Here is a 17,079-nt window from a genome sequence, read left to right as displayed (position 1 = left end):
TATCAACTGAAACCACCGGACAACAGATTCAGGGCCTGAGAGTGCAACGAATCCATCGGTCTCGGCGGGAGGCGCGCCAAGAAGAAGAAGGAGGAGGAGGAGACCAGACCGGACCGGACCGGACCCCACCCTTTCTTCCTCCTCGACACCGTCTCCCGCCCGTTTCCACGTGCCGGACGACGCCCGGTTAGAGACGGGCGCGCCCTTGACGAGATGAAGCAGGCGTTACGCTTTGGGACGCCGAAGGGGCTGGGGAGCACCAACGACCGTCAGTGAGGGAGGAGAGAAAACGCTTCTCTCGACCCGTCGTCAGCGAACGCACCGAACCTTCTACGGACCGTGAGACGCCGGCCGACAAGCCGAGCCCCGGCAAAGGAAGCCCGGCGAGGCGGCCGTGCGCGTTCACACTTGGACGCGCAGGCGGGAAGCTCGGCAGCCGGGCGGGTAGCCTGCGGGGAGCTGGTGGGCTCCCGAGACTCCCGTCCCCCGACTCGGGCCTCGCACGCCGAGCGGTCGCTAGCTTGCCAGTGCAAAAGACAGAAGCGCGGGGGCAGTAAAGCCAGGCGGACGGGTCGACCGTTGCCGGCTGTGCGCCGACCGGAGCGATCCGCCACGCCACGCCGCGTCCCCCACAACCAGGGTGTCGCATAAGGCGCTGCGAAGGTGGACCTTGATCCACATTGGGCAGAGCCTGAGTTGAGGCCCCCCAGCACGTGCCTGGGGACCAGGCGTTGAGGAGTAGGCCTTTTTTTGAGGGCCCAGAAAGTATTTTGGCAATTGTAGCGAGGTTTTGGAGTTTTATCCACAACCTTTACCTGCCTTTTTTTCTCTCCGAGCATGCCAAAGTTGAGAGAAAACGCCGTTTGGCATGGACGGGAGGAGGTGTGGAGGAGTAGTCCATTTTTGAATGGCAGCGGAAAGATTTTGGCAATTGTAGCGAGGTTCTTCGGACTTTTATCCACAACCTTTACCTGCCTTTTCCTCAGCGAGCATGCCAAAGTTGAGAGAAAACGCCCTTCGCCATTGACGGGACCAGACGTTGACGACTACGTCTTTCTTTTTTTCACGGCGCCTGAACGATTTGGGCAATTCTCCACAGCGCGTTTACTTTTTATCCACAACCTTTACCTGCCTTTTCCTCAGCGAGCATGCCAAAGTTGAGAGGAAAACGCCGTTTGGCATGGACAGGAGCAGGCGTTGACGACCAGGTCTTTTTTTTGGTCTTTTTTTTTCACAGCGCCGGAAGGATTCAGGCAATTCTCCAAAGCCGGTTACTTTTATCCACAACCTTTACTGGACCTTTTTTTTCTTTTTTTCCTTTTTTCTCTCTCCGAGCATGCCAAAGTTGATAGAAAACGCGGTTCGGCATGGACGGGAGCAGGCGTTGAGGAGTAGGCCTTTTTTTGAGGGCCCAGAAAGTATTTTGGCAATTTTTTACTTTTTTATCCACAACCTTTACCTGCCTTTTTTTCTCTCCGAGCATGCCAAAGTTGAGAGAAAACGCCGTTTGGCATGGACGGGAGGAGGTGTGGAGGAGTAGTCCATTTTTGAATGGCAGCGGAAAGATTTTGGCAATTGTAGCGAGGTTCTTCGGACTTTTATCCACAACCTTTACCTGCCTTTTCCTCAGCGAGCATGCCAAAGTTGAGAGAAAACGCCCTTCGCCATTGACGGGACCAGACGTTGACGACTACGTCTTTCTTTTTTTCACGGCGCCTGAACGATTTGGGCAATTCTCCACAGCGCGTTTACTTTTTATCCACAACCTTTACCTGCCTTTTCCTCAGCGAGCATGCCAAAGTTGAGAGGAAAACGCCGTTTGGCATGGACAGGAGCAGGCGTTGACGACCAGGTCTTTTTTTTGGTCTTTTTTTTTCACAGCGCCGGAAGGATTCAGGCAATTCTCCAAAGCCGGTTACTTTTATCCACAACCTTTACTGGACCTTTTTTTTCTTTTTTTCCTTTTTTCTCTCTCCGAGCATGCCAAAGTTGATAGAAAACGCGGTTCGGCATGGACGGGAGCAGGCGTTGAGGAGTAGGCCTTTTTTTGAGGGCCCAGAAAGTATTTTGGCAATTTTTTTTTTTTTTATCCACAACCTTTACCTGCCTTTTTTTCTCTCCGAGCATGCCAAAGTTGAGAGAAAACGCCGTTTGGCATGGACGGGAGGAGGTGTGGAGGAGTAGTCCATTTTTGAATGGCAGCGGAAAGATTTTGGCAATTGTAGCGAGGTTCTTCGGACTTTTATCCACAACCTTTACCTGCCTTTTCCTCAGCGAGCATGCCAAAGTTGAGAGAAAACGCCCTTCGCCATTGACGGGACCAGACGTTGACGACTACGTCTTTCTTTTTTTCACGGCGCCTGAACGATTTGGGCAATTCTCCACAGCGCGTTTACTTTTTATCCACAACCTTTACCTGCCTTTTCCTCAGCGAGCATGCCAAAGTTGAGAGGAAAACGCCGTTTGGCATGGACAGGAGCAGGCGTTGACGACCAGGTCTTTTTTTTGGTCTTTTTTTTTCACAGCGCCGGAAGGATTCAGGCAATTCTCCAAAGCCGGTTACTTTTATCCACAACCTTTACTGGACCTTTTTTTTCTTTTTTTCCTTTTTTCTCTCTCCGAGCATGCCAAAGTTGATAGAAAACGCGGTTCGGCATGGACGGGAGCAGGCGTTGAGGAGTAGGCCTTTTTTTGAGGGCCCAGAAAGTATTTTGGCAATTTTTTACTTTTTTATCCACAACCTTTACCTGCCTTTTTTTCTCTCCGAGCATGCCAAAGTTGAGAGAAAACGCCGTTTGGCATGGACGGGAGGAGGTGTGGAGGAGTAGTCCATTTTTGAATGGCAGCGGAAAGATTTTGGCAATTGTAGCGAGGTTCTTCGGACTTTTATCCACAACCTTTACCTGCCTTTTCCTCAGCGAGCATGCCAAAGTTGAGAGAAAACGCCCTTCGCGCCTGCCAAGGCTGACGAGCACCATCTGCCCGAAGCGACTGGCTTTAAGGCGCCGGTTACTCACCTTCACCCCTTCTCCTTGTCAGTGGAAACGGCCCCGCCACGTGAAGGCCAGGAGCTGGCTGTGGCTGACACACGCTGTTTGAGACGCACACCTTGGCAGCATTTTATGTCAGAGCACTGAGAGCTTGTCCTCACCGCTCACCCCTGGCATATCAGCCTTAGGAAAGCAAAATGTGTCCTGTCTTCCTTTCAACATACATAATGACCTCCTGTTGCCTGGCCCATGTGGCCTGTAGTCTGTTCACTTTTCCTTCTCACACACTAAGCCCGTGTGGGCCATGCAACTCTTCATTTTTTCCTTCCACACACACACAAAGCCTGTGTGGCTTGGCCATATATTTGTTTTTCCTTCCCACACACAAAGTCCGTGTTGCCTGTGTGGCCTGGGCGTTTTCCTTCCACACACCCATGTGGCAGAGGTAATCTTCCTTCCACACACACAGCCCGTGTGCCAGAGGTAATCTTCCTTCCACACACATCCATGTGGAGCTCAGTGTATGAGTTCCTTACACTTATCGCTGATTTGGCTTAATGCCCCGTCACACACTGGTGATTGTTATGAACACTGTGATGAATCGTTTCACTTTCTCTTTATTAAAGGTGTGCAGAATACTTCATATTTTAACATATTTAGCATATTAGCTCTTGTGTTTAGGTCTGGTCCATATTTCCGGCGTTTGGTAGTGATGCATGTCATTTGAAATTTCACAGCATCACTGTATGACCAAGCTACCTTCTATGTTTCCTGGCTGTGGGTCAAATGACATCTGCTCACCAACTCCACATGGCGACTGACGTGTACGTTCCCTGTACACCAGAACGTCTCCTCTTTCAACTGGACTTTGCAGCAGAGAGGTCAGTATTCACTGGGCGGGCAAGAGGATTTGACAACGATCGACTGCACTATTCACAAGGACAACACCTTCGTTCTTATTCATAAAAGGGGTTTTCCCGAATACGTTCTCCCGTCACACGTGTCAGCTGCTGCACAGAGTGAAATATACACTTGGTTTGTGCAGCCTCACGCTGTGTTGGAATTCACTGCTGTTCTTGTGTCCAGAGGGCATCTCGTGCATTCTGCGTCATGCACTTGGTTTAAACTCCAACCAAGAGGTGTGTGTGTGTGTGTGTGTGTGTGTGAGAGTGAGATTATTTTTTGATAATGTTTCTTTTTGTTGTAATTCAGTGAATGGCACAATTAAAGACAGTACCATCGTTACTGGTGTTATTTCTTCTTAAGATCAGATCGTTACTGGTGTTATTTCTTCTTAAGATCAGACTGGTGCATTCCTTGGACATCATCTTCCTGTGTGCATGTGAAACGTGGACTCTCACGGCAGAGATAGAAAAGAGGATACAGGCCAGAGAAATGAGATGCTTTGGAAAACTCTTGGGCATCACGTACACACATCACGTAACCAAGAAGGAAGCGAGGAACACAATCAAGCAAGCCATGTGCACCATGAAGATCTGACCACTGTGGTGTGGCCACATCACAAACGAAAAGAAATGAAATTATGGTGCTTAGAGCCTTGCCGACCACTAAGGCCATCTCAAGGCTATCACCACGTTAATACCTACTACAAGGGTAAAAATCATACAATTAAAACGAGTCACCACTTCAAACTTTCCACTCAAAGTTTCAAAAACTTCCATAGTTTAAAACCTTCACTTCTTTTAAGAAGTCCATCAGCGCTCACAGAGGGACATCACGAAACAAGGTCTTCAAAGAAACCGCTGTGTAATGTCTGTGTCTAACATCATGCAGATCCCAACAGTCAAGGAGCACGTATTTTACGGTGAGAGGCTCATCACAGGGAATACATCGAGGGGCCTCTTCCCCCTTCAACAAGTAAGAATGAGTAAAAAAAAAAAAAAAAAAAAGTGTGCCCCGCACGCAGTCTGCACAGCAAAGACTCCTCCTTTCTGTTCTTCACCCCTGAAGGGAGGGTCTCTTTTAGGCCTGGACGGATCTAGAAGAGCTTGTTGTCCGTCTGGGTGTTCCACTCCTCTTGCCAAAGATCCTTAACATAAGTGTTCACCTTCTGCTTCATGTCAGGATCTGAATAATTCTTTCTTTACAGCGTTCTTGGCCAGCTGGTCTGCCCTTTCGTTACCACGAATGCCAACATGTCCAGGAACCCAGGCAAACACAACCTCGTATCCTTTCTTCGTTGCGAGAGTAAAAGCTTCATAAAATTCCAACAGTTTGGGATGAGTGATATTCCTGCAGGCGATCGCCTCCAGGGCTGACAAGGAGTCGGAAAATATCATGAATCTCTTTTGTTTCGAAGAGAGAACCATTTTTACCGCCAGGACCAGTGCGGTCAGTTCCGCGGTGTATACCGAGCTGTCAGACAGGATGTGTTCCGTTGAGGGCCGGTCAGGAAAGGCGGGACAGAACGCAGATGGAGCAACTCCGTCCTCTGACTTGGAACCGTCAGTGAAGATTCTTTCGAAAGTGGGAAATTTCTGACAGAGTTCTGAAAAGTTCTGTAGGCCAGTGAACTGGTGTAGTCTTTATGGTACGAGGCCAGATTTTGGCACCTTTTGGCACCGGGATTATGAGGGCTTTCCGCCAGGAGGGTGGAAAAGAGCCTGTGATCCAGATGTGGTTGTAAACTTTGAGCAGGGTGTCCAGACAGGTTTCAGGAAGATGTTTTAAGAGTTTATAATGGACCTCGTCCTTTCCTGGAGAGGAATCCGTGCAGGTCTGAAGGGCAGATTTTAATTCATTCATAGTGAAAGGAACGTTGTAGCTCTCTGTGCTGTCGGAAGAGAAGTTGCAGGGTGTTTTCTCTTTCAGGTTTTTGGTTTTGAGAAACAGCAGATTTGGTTGGCAATCTAGAGTTCAGTTGAATTGTGGAGGCAAGCAAATAAACAACTTCTGTGACCAGAGCGTCTGAGTTAAAGATGGTGAAAAGTTGAACAGACGTTTTTGCCATTAATTTTTTTTAAAACCCTCCACACTTTCTTCTTGTGTGTGTTGGAGGTTAAGAGCAAAAATCTCTCCATGACTTTCTCTGGCTCTTTTTAAAAACATACCTGGCTTTCGCCCTCAGCTGTTGATGTCCACTCGTTTCTGGGCACTCCCACCAGCCCGAGGGGCAGGCAGACGAGGGGTGGGACGAGGGGGGCCAGGGGGCAGACACTGTGCCTCCGCCCGAGGCTTTCCGCCCCCGCCCAACAGCCCCTGAAGACCGCAGTACAGGATGGGAAGGGGTGGACACAGCACCTCCACCCAAGGCCAATGGTTTTACCAAGGACGGTATGTCATTAATCTGCGTCCCTGTGGACGTCGTCTGCAACGTCCACCATTCTGGGTCTCCACTAATTTACGGGCCTCAAAGAACGGTATTTTCTCCGTCTTCACCTTCTGGATGGCCCAGTGGTCCTCCACACAAAGCGACAATTGAAGTCAATCATTTATTATTAACATCTTTTTAAATCATTTATTATTATCAACATGATTCTACTGGCTCTATTATGTCAAGAAACACTCTTTCTAGTCTAGTGAACAAAATTTTACATCCCATTATTCTTTTTCAAGAACTTTTTCACAGTGTGCCACACATATTTCAGCCGTTGTAGTCTGCGATTGGACTCGGCTAAGTCGTCCACATTGAATTGTCTCAGGCAACACGTTCAGTCCAGCTGTTTGTGTTCACCTGTGGTGGTGGCGGAGGACATGGTGGTAGGGTGGGTGCGACAGGGGTGGTAGGGACAGAGGTGGTAGGGACAGAGTGGTGGTAGAGCGGGACAGAGGTGGTAGGGACAGAGATGGTAGGGACAGAGATGGTAGGGACAGAGGTGGTAGGGACGGAGTGGTGGTAGGGAGGGACAGAGGTGGTAGGGACAGAGTGGTGGTAGGGACAGAGGTGGTAGGGACGGAGTGGTGGTAGAGCGGGACAGAGGTGGTAGGGACAGAGTGGTGGTAGGGACAGAGGTGGTAGGGACAGAGGTGGTAGGGACGGAGCGGTGGTAGGGACAGAGTGGTGGTAGGGACAGAGGTGGTAGGGACAGAGTGGTGGTAGGGTGGGACAGTTCGGTGGAGTAGTCAGCCACAGACGTAACAGATCAACACGTGCAGCAGTCTTCTGAAGGCTTTTTTTTCTTTCGCAATCTCTTTACAGAAGATTGTAGCAGTCAATTTGTAAAGGCACAAAATGTAAATTGTTCGTGCACGACCAGAGCACTCAGGTTCACACTTGTTTAATTTCTCTCTGAGGTGCCTCCTGCCAGTTTGTTGTTTTTTCACATTAAAAAGGTTGGGGGTGCAAAAACGGTTTCATTACTTACATGTTATGCATATAATATGTGATAGGTATTGGTTTGGGATGAACAAAGAGCTGAAGAGGATGTAATTAGTATATATCCATTTCTTAAAGTCTCAACTATTTGCGGGTTTTTTTAGTACAAGCATGAACTACTTCACCATAGCAGGGCCATGCATGAAGATTTTCCTTTTGTGGGAATCATTTGTCCACAACTTTTTTTCTTGCTTGTGCCCCTTTGCCAGCTTGGTTGTTTTCCTTTCAGCCCCTTCAAGGAGGAGGTACAATTTGTGTCCCTTTGCCAGCTTGGGAGATAGGGTCACTTCATTCCGAGGTGACAGCAATGCACATTTTGTCTGTACCCAGGATGGGCACCTGTCAGGCCTGACCACCCTGCTGTGGTACACTGTCCACCCTGCTGTGGTACACTGTCCCTGTCCACCCTGCTGTGGTGTGGTACACTGACCACCCTGCTGTGGTACACTGCCCCTGTCCACCCTGCTGTGGTACACTGACCACCCTGCTGTCAGCACTGACCACCCTGCTGTGGTGTGGCACACTGTCCAATCCCAGCTCTAATGGACACCAGGTGCTGATCCCACCACCAGTCTCTCACCATTGTCCACTTTACTCACTGCACTTTGTCCGATGTGCTGTTCTTACTTCATCTCGGTGCATATTCAGCCCACAAGGTTACATAGCGTGTTGAACAGCTTCCAATGTAAGGAACAAGGCTGTTCCCACATCTGTATGATTGGTGTCACACAACCACATGAACACCAGCCCACTTCACTTTTCTTTGCATCATGGCGTTGGCCTCGTGGTTCCATTACTGGTGTTTCATGAAGACCGTTTTCATGATCCAGCTGTCTGGTGCTAGTGGAAGCTGGCCCAGGGGCCATTCCTGTTGTCCATCCATCTGGCACAGTGGCATCCCCTTGTTTTTCCTTCCACACACACAAAGCCCGTGTGGCCTGGGCATTTTTCCTTCCATGCACATTCATGTAGAACTCAGTGCCAGAGTTCCTTACAGTTAACGATGCCGTCCTCTCATCTGGAAAAGGGGTAGATCACCCACTTCCTCTTGTCTGGAAAAGGGGCAGATCACCCACTTCCTTTCATCCCCTTGTCTGGAAAGGGGAGATCACCCACTTCCTTCCATCAAGATCACCCACTTCCTTTCATCCCCTTGTCTGGAAAGGGGAGATCACCCACTTCCTTCCATCAAGATCATGCACTTCCTTCCATCAAGGGGTAGGTCACCCACTTCCTTTCATCCCCTTCCTTTCATCCCCTTGTCTGGAAAAGGGGCAGATCACCCACTTCCTTTCATTCCCTTGTCTGGAAAAGGGGCGGAAAAGGGGCAGGTCACCCACTTCCTTTCATCCCCTTGTCTGGAAAAGGGGCAGGTCACCCACTTCCTTTCATCCCCTTGTCTGGAAAAGGGGCAGGTCACCCACTTCCTTTCATCCCCTTGTCTGGAAAAGGGGCAGGTCACCCACTTCCTTTCATCCCCTTGTCTGGAAAAGGGGTAGATCACCCACTTCCTTTCATCCCCTTCCTTTCATCCCCTTGTCTGGAAAAGGGGCAGATCACCCACTTCCTTTCATCCCCTTGTCTGGAAAAGGGGCAGATCACCCATTTCCTTTCATTCCCTTGTCTGGAAAAGGGGCAGGTCACCCACTTCCTTTCATTCCCTTGTCTGGAAAAGGGGCAGGTCACCCACTTCCTTTCATCCCCTTGTCTGGAAAAGGGGCAGATCACCCACTTCCTTTCATCCCCTTCCTTTCATCCCCTTGTCTGGAAAAGGGGTAGATCACCCACTTCCTTTCATCCCCTTGTCTGGAAAAGGGGCAGATCACCCACTTCCTTTCATCCCCTTCCTTTCATCCCCTTGTCTGGAAAAGGGGCAGATCACCCTCTTCCTTCCATCAAGGGGTAGATCACCCACTTCCTTCCATCAAGGGGTAGACCACCCACTTCCTTTCATCCTTCCTTCCATCCCCTTGTCTGGAAGAGGGGGGAGGATCGCCCAATTGCTTTCTCTCTGACTCCTTCCCCGCCTAACACGTTGCCCGTGTGACCCTGTTGGCACTCAGCCCAAGTGACTGTGCCTTTTTACAAAAACAAGCAGTAGTTAGCCCAAACAGTGCAATTATGCCAACAGTGCAGTGCTATTACAACAGAGCAGTTATACCAACAGTGCAAAACAGTACAAACATCACATGGTACAAAAGTGCAGTGCAGCACACCCCAACACCTACCTCGTTGTGTTGTGTGGGTTGATGATGTCTGTGTTGCAGTGAAGTCCCTCCAGGTGTCTGACAGGAGGGGCGGTTCAGGGGCAGCAGACCACCCTGAAACACCCCAAGTCATGTCACACACCATCATGGAACTAACTACACATTTGTAACAGAAATAATGGATTCGGGTACTTTTTGCACCTGTCCCAGGCACACTGGTAGAAGAAAACCATTTCTCTCATACAGACCTCGAGGGGGTGGTTTGTGTGCTATTCACTTGAAACAGACAATAACACGTTCTCTTTGCAGCATGCACTTACCACATAAAGCCAAACAACTGTAAGAACACTTGCACAAAACTCACCCAAAGTCAACAGGTTTCCCCATAAACAGGAGTGCCCACCTGGTCAGTGTTGAAGGGCACCTTTCCTGCCCCTCCCCCACACACCTGGTCAGTGTTGAAGCGCACCTTTCCTGCCCCTCCCCCACACACCTTTCCTGCCTTCCATGTGGAGTCCTCTCCTGTGTGACATACGAAAAATACATTGACAATCATTATATGCAAATTTCTTCTACGAATATATATATATAAAAAACAACTGCTTAGTGGTTAGTTGGTATTAGTGGGTTAATAGTTATGGCTACAGAAAGCAAAATGGCCGAGGCGTGTCACTCTGTTGCCATTCAACTTCCAGTCTAGTCTTGCTGCTCATGGATCCTGGGTCACAATGGTACACTGACTGTGCCGTCCTTGACTGAAGTCCTGGCTTGTCCATGTTGCCTTGACGTGCCACCACCAGTCCATGTTGCCTTGACGTGCCGGTCACCACCAGTCCGTGTTGCCTTGACGTGCCGGTCACCACCAGTCCATGTTGCCTTGACGCGCCACCACCAGTCCTGCTAACAGACCATCAACAGCACTGCCCCTCGAAGGGAAACAAAACTATCAACACAAAAAAGGGTCCTCCCAGCAACTGCAGAAGAAAGCCTACCACGTAAAATTACAAACTAAATTTTGTCTTTTCGTACAAACAAATGTTGAAGAACAGGAAAAAGGGGAAATTAATCAAATTCTAGCCCAGGTAGTCAAGGCAGCAGCTAGCTCCTCTGATGGTAAAAGTGAAACATGACCATCATGATGGCAGTTTCTTCGTATCCGAAGATCACTGGAAGAAGGTCTAGGCCGGGTGAGGCAAGCCTTCTGGTGGCTGTACAGGCCAATCTTGGACTTGCATTGTCGGGAACAGCTGGCGCACATGAAGGTTGGCTGGTCGCTGGAGGGGTGAACTTGAGATGATGCCTCCTTTCTCCGCTCGCGTTTTTCCCTGGCTGTCTGTGTCCTTTCCTTTTCAAATTTCCTGACAGCTTTCCTGGTGGAAGTTTTCCAGGCAGATCTGTTTGCTGCCAGTGTCTCCCAGCTGTGGTGGTCAATTTCGCTACGTGACATCTGCTGCTTCAGTTGGTCCTTGTAGCGTCTGCGTGGAGCTCCAACGCTGCGTTTACCTTCACGCAGTTCGCCATAGAAGACGGCCTTTGGCATTCTGGAGTTCTCCATATGCGCTACATGACCTGCCCAGCGCAGCTGTCGAAGCATCAGCATTGACTCGATGCTTGGGAGATCAGCTTTCTCCAGGACTTCGATGTTGGTGGTACAGTCCTGCCAAATGATGCCAATGATGAAGCGTAGGCATCTCTGGTGGAAACGCTCCAGCAGCTTGATGTGTCTCCTGTAGAGGACCCAAGCTTCAGATCCATACAGCAGGGTACTGATGACGACTGCCCTGTAGACCTGGATTTTGGTCGAGAGTCTTAGGGAGTGGTTTTGCCAAACACGTTTCTGGAGACGACCAAATGAACTGCTGGATTTGGACAGATGATGGTCCAATCCTTGGAGATTGTGGCATCGTTGGAGATGATGCTTCCAAGGTAAGTGAAATGTTCCACAGCATTCAGTTGGTGCCTGTCAATGTAGATCTTGGGTGGTGCGTAGGTGCCATGAAGGGGTGCCTGGTACATGACTTCAGTCTTCTTCAGCCTAATGGTGAGGCCAAAAGCCCGGGCTGCATCAGCAAAGTGGTTGACGACTAACTGCAGAGCTTCCTCAGTATGAGCCAGGAGAGCACAGTCTGCAAACAGCAGCTCCAGGATGCTATCATACATACATGTTATCTGTATAATGGATCGTTTTCACGTTATGCTTCCCCACCCCCACTCACCTGTATTTTCATTTTTGTTGTTTTCTTATCTTTGATCAGAATGTAAAACGCTTTTTTATTCTTTTCCCTCATGAATGATCATTGACTCATGGTGTTCAGTTTTCTCTGTGTGTGTGTGTGTCTGGTAAACTTTAACATTGCCATTTTCTCTGCAAGTTTGGCATACAAATAGGAAAAATTCATTTCTTTCCAGTCATCTTCTTTAAAACAATATTGCACCTCTGGGATGGGCACAAAAATATAAAAAAGAAGCCAGATTAGATGCAAACTGAATTTACTGTTTATATCATTTTTCTCTAAACTCGGCACTTTGATCTGATATTCTGACACAGCATCAAGAGCAGTCATTTTCATAATTTTTTGTTCAAACAGGAACTTCTTCGGCTAAGCATGGAAGTTATATTTCTGGTGCATGTCTTTGGTTCATAATCATTATCATGAGTTGTTCTGGAGTCAAATGAAAATGAATTACTGGCCTCTCTGCAGCGCTCTTGGGACCGACACTGGGTGATGTCCTGATCTTCAAGCCTCCCTCCAAGTCAGCATGCACGGTGCACTGGAGCTGAAACAAACGGAAAACAATCACACAGTTTGTGTTGAGTCTGCTTCCAGTGACACTGCATACAAACCACACATACATTCACATCCATAACACTCACATTGACAGCCAGGTAGGGAGAGCTGTCCTTGTGTCTCCTGGCATCATTCAGGGTTTCAGAAAGGGAGAGTCTGGAAGATTGGCAACACTGCCATCTCCCTGCCTTGCTTCCCACCATGGGTCAGTACCACTGTTGGGTCACCATTTCACTGTGTGGATCAGTACCACTGTTATTTCACTGTTTCACTGTGGGCCAGACCCACTGCCTCTTTCATCACTGAGGGGTACTGCTCCTTTCGTCACTGTGGGCCACATAACCACTACCCCTTTCGTCACTGAAGTGCCCCTTCGTCACTGTTGGCCAGAACCACTGTGGGGTACTGCCCCTTTCGTCACTGAGGGGGTACTGCCCCTTTCGTCACTGTGGGGTACTGCCCCTTTTGTCACCCCTTTCGTCACTGAGGGGGTGCTGCCCCTTTCGCCACTGTGGGCCATAACCACTGCCCCTTTCATCACCCCTTTCGTCACTGTGGGGTACTGCCCCTTTCGTCACCCCTTTCGTCACTGTGGGGTACTGCCCCTTTCGTCACTGTGGGCCATAACCACTGCCCCTTTCATCACTGTAGGCCAGAACCACTGCCCCTTTCATCACTGTAGGCCAGAACCACTGCCCCTTTCATCACCCCTTTCGTCACTGTGGGGTACTGCCCCTTTCGTCACTGAGGGGTACTGCCCCTTTCATCACCCCTTTCGTCACTGAGGAGTATGTCCCTTTCATCACCCCTTTCGTCACTGTGGGGTACTGCCCCTTTCATCACCCCTTTCGTCACTGTGGGGTACTGCCCCTTTCGTCACTGTGGGCCATAACCACTGCCCCTTTCATCACTGTAGGCCAGAACCACTGCCCCTTTCATCACCCCTTTCGTCACTGAGGGGTACTGCCCCTTTCATCACCCCTTTCGTCACCACCCCTTTCGTCACTGAGGGGTACTGCCCCTTTCGTCACCCCTTTCGTCACTGAGGAGTATGTCCCTTTCATCACCCCTTTCGTCACTGAGGGGTATGTCCCTTTCATCACCCCTTTCGTCACTGTGGGCCATAACCACTGCCCCTTTCATCACCCCTTTCATCACTGAGGGGTACTGCCCCTTTTGCCACTGAGGGGTATGCTCCTTTCATCACCCCTTTCGTCACTGTAGGCCAGAACCACTGCCCCTTTCATCACCCCTTTCATCACTGTAGGCCAGAACCACTGCCCCTTTCATCACCCCTTTCGTCACTGTCGGCCAGAACCACTGCCCCCTGCCCCTTTTGTCACTGTGTTCACAATGTGTGTCATGAAGATATCACTCTTTCCTCTCCTCCTCTCACCATGTCTTCAGAGACAACTTTGGGAGGGGGTGGGGGCAGGGCACAGGACAGAATGTCCCTCCATCACCCTCACCCTTCACACAGGTCACCAACTTTCCACAAAGCCCATGTGTGAACGTTTGCCCAGTCTCCCTTGCTTTCAACACATTACAAAGCAACTCCAGTCACTTGTGCTGCTCCAGGAACAAAGTGGCCAAAGGATGCACTTTCCATTAGTTCACACACCAGGCTGCATTCTTCACTGGCGCAGGAGCCAAGTGATCCACACCCGGGTTTGGTACAACGTCCAACGGCTTCCCCTGCCAATGTCAACGGGCCCCATTTGAGAGAGAGAGCCCCGGCACCCCGGACAGGACAGGTACCTCAAAGTCACTCTTTTCGGGGAGGCGGGCCGGTCGCAAACACCAGGCTAACACCAGCCACCTTCTCCAAAACACGAGGACGGGTCCTCCCCTTTTTTGTTTCTTGGCCGTTCCACAACGCACACCTCGATGGCAAGGCAAAGCGTGTACCGGTAATGATCCTTCTGCAGGTTCACGTACGGAAACCTTGTTACGACTTTTACTTCCTCTGAACGATCAAGTTCAAGCGTCTTCTCGACTGTCGGCGCCAACAGCCAAGACCCTGACTGAACCGTTCAAACGGTAGTAGTGACGGGCAGTGTGTACACAGGTCTTCCCCTTTCGGTCGGTCTGCTTGCTGAGGACAGGGAGCGGCAAGGCAGCCAGGCAGGGTGAGGAGAGAGGTGGCCAGCCCCCTGTCAACACGGACAGCACGCTCCTCTCCCCCACCCCACCACACCACGCTGTCAGCCATCACTGTCTCACTCTCTGTCAAACGGCCGGCACTCAGCGCTCCCCTTGCAACAAGCCCAGTGGTGGCGGGTTGCCGTTCACACCCCAGCCAGGTGCGACACACGGCACGTGCAGCACTGCACACCCGGCCTCCACACTGCCAGATTCGGGAAAGCAGCTGCGAAAGGGGACTTATCCACAACCTTAAACTTTGGGGTCTCTCTCTCTCTCTCTCTCTCTCTCTATATATATATATATATATTACTTGATAATAAATATACATATATATCGTAACATATAATATATACACGTTCACTTATAGTTTGAATATTGTAACACTATTATGGATAATTGAACAATGATAGTATAATAACACATTACTTTGTAATACACTACATATTATATAATAAATATGTTTGTGCATATATATGTGTGTGTGTGTGTGTGTGTGTTGCATGCATGCATGCATGCGCGCATGTGCGTTTATGTGCAATGTAATGGCTGTGGATAAGAAGTACAATGATGTACCAGGGAGGTGGGGGGAAGGAAGGGGGGGGGGGTGACAACCTGCACGGCATTTGGTGTGTGTGTGTGTGTGCGTGTGTGTGTGTGTGTGTGTGTGTGTGTGTGCTTTTTATGTGTGTATGTGCGCGTGTGTGTGTACGTGCGTGCGTGCATGTTTGTATGTGTACGCGTGTGTGTGTGTGTGTGTGTGTGTGTGTGTGCACGCTGCAAGTTGCAGGGGCCGGTGTCGGTCAGCACTGTCTCCACGTGCAGCACGGGTTTTTCCAGCCCAGGTGATGACGTCACGAGCACGGAAAGAACGTGGTGCACGTGGAGACAGGCCTAGGTCCCCTCCTCTGCCCTGACACTGCTAGACAGACAGAGAGAGGACACAACAAACTGACTGTGTGTGTGTGTGTGTGTGTGTGGATCAGTCAACAGTTTGTGCCGTGTGATAGGTCGGTCTAAGAAAGGTAACTACTGCTGTTCCTACAAGGCGCTACACCGATACATTAATTCCCTTGGTTCACTGTGGAGCCTTCACCACACTGGTGAAGTTCGTTGATCGTTCTTCCACAAGGCGATTTACGTTCACACACTTCCATATACGCTACACCACATCTGGTAGGCAGATGCCTGACCAGCAGCATAAGACAACGCGCTTTGTCAGGCTTTTAACGCATGCTTGTGTACCTCACACAGTGTATTTTCTCTGGGAATTGAGTTCTTTGTCAGTCACCAAGTGCGTGCTGCACACGTGACCCGGGTTTATTATCTGACCCCAACAACCTGACGCTGAGTTCAATTTGACAGACTTGGGAGAAAGGGCGAGAGTGGGAGTCGAACCCAGTTTGTCACACACTGTACTGGCTGAGAAGTGTCTTTAACCCAGTTTGTCACACACTGTACTGGCTGAGAAGTGTCTTTAACCCAGTTTGTCACACTGTACTGGCTGAGGAGTGTCTTTAACCCAGTTTGTCACAAACACTGTACTGGCTGAGAAGTGTCTTTAACCCAGTTTGTCACACACTGTACTGGCTGAGAAGTGTCTTTAACCCAGTTTGTCACACTGTACTGGCTGAGAAGTGTCTTTAACCCAGTTTGTCACACACACTGTACTGGCTGAGAAGTGTCTTTAACCCAGTTTGTCACACACTGTACTGGCTGAGAAGTGTCTTTAACCCAGTTTGTCACACTGTACTGGCTGAGAAGTGTCTTTAACCCAGTTTGTCACACTGTACTGGCTGAGAAGTGTCTTTAACCCAGTTTGTCACACACTGTACTGGCTGAGAAGTGTCTTTAACCCAGTTTGTCACACACTGTACTGGCTGAGAAGTGTCTTTAACCCAGTTTGTCACACTGTACTGGCTGAGAAGTGTCTTTAACCCAGTTTGTCACACTGTACTGGCTGAGAAGTGTCTTTAACCCAGTTTGTCACACACTGTACTGGCTGAGAAGTGTCTTTAACCCAGTTTGTCACACACTGTACTGGCTGAGAAGTGTCTTTAACCCAGTTTGTCACACACTGTACTGGCTGAGAAGTGTCTTTAACCCAGTTTGTCACACTGTACTGGCTGAGAAGTGTCTTTAACCCAGTTTGTCACACTGTACTGGCTGAGAAGTGTCTTTAACCCAGTTTGTCACACACTGTACTGGCTGAGAAGTGTCTTTAACCCAGTTTGTCACACTGTACTGGCTGAGAAGTGTCTTTAACCCAGTTTGTCACAACACTGTACTGGCTGAGAAGTGTCTTTAACCCAGTTTGTCACACACTGTACTGGCTGAGAAGTGTCTTTAACCCAGTTTGTCACACTGTACTGGCTGAGAAGTGTCTTTAACCCAGTTTGTCACAAACACTGTACTGGCTGAGAAGTGTCTTTAACCCAGTTTGTCACACACTGTACTGGCTGAGAAGTGTCTTTAACCCAGTTTGTCACACTGTACTGGCTGAGAAGTGTCTTTAACCCAGTTTGTCACACTGTACTGGCTGAGAAGTGTCTTTAACCCAGTTTGTCACAACACTGTACTGGCTGAGAAGTGTCTTTAACCCAGTTTGTCACACT

Source organism: Babylonia areolata, chromosome 31 (genome assembly GCF_041734735.1).
Source record: "Babylonia areolata isolate BAREFJ2019XMU chromosome 31, ASM4173473v1, whole genome shotgun sequence".
Classification (NCBI taxonomy): Eukaryota; Metazoa; Mollusca; class Gastropoda; order Neogastropoda; family Buccinidae; genus Babylonia; species Babylonia areolata.
The sequence above is the reverse complement of the archived record's forward strand: the minus strand, read 5'-3'. Positions refer to the sequence as shown.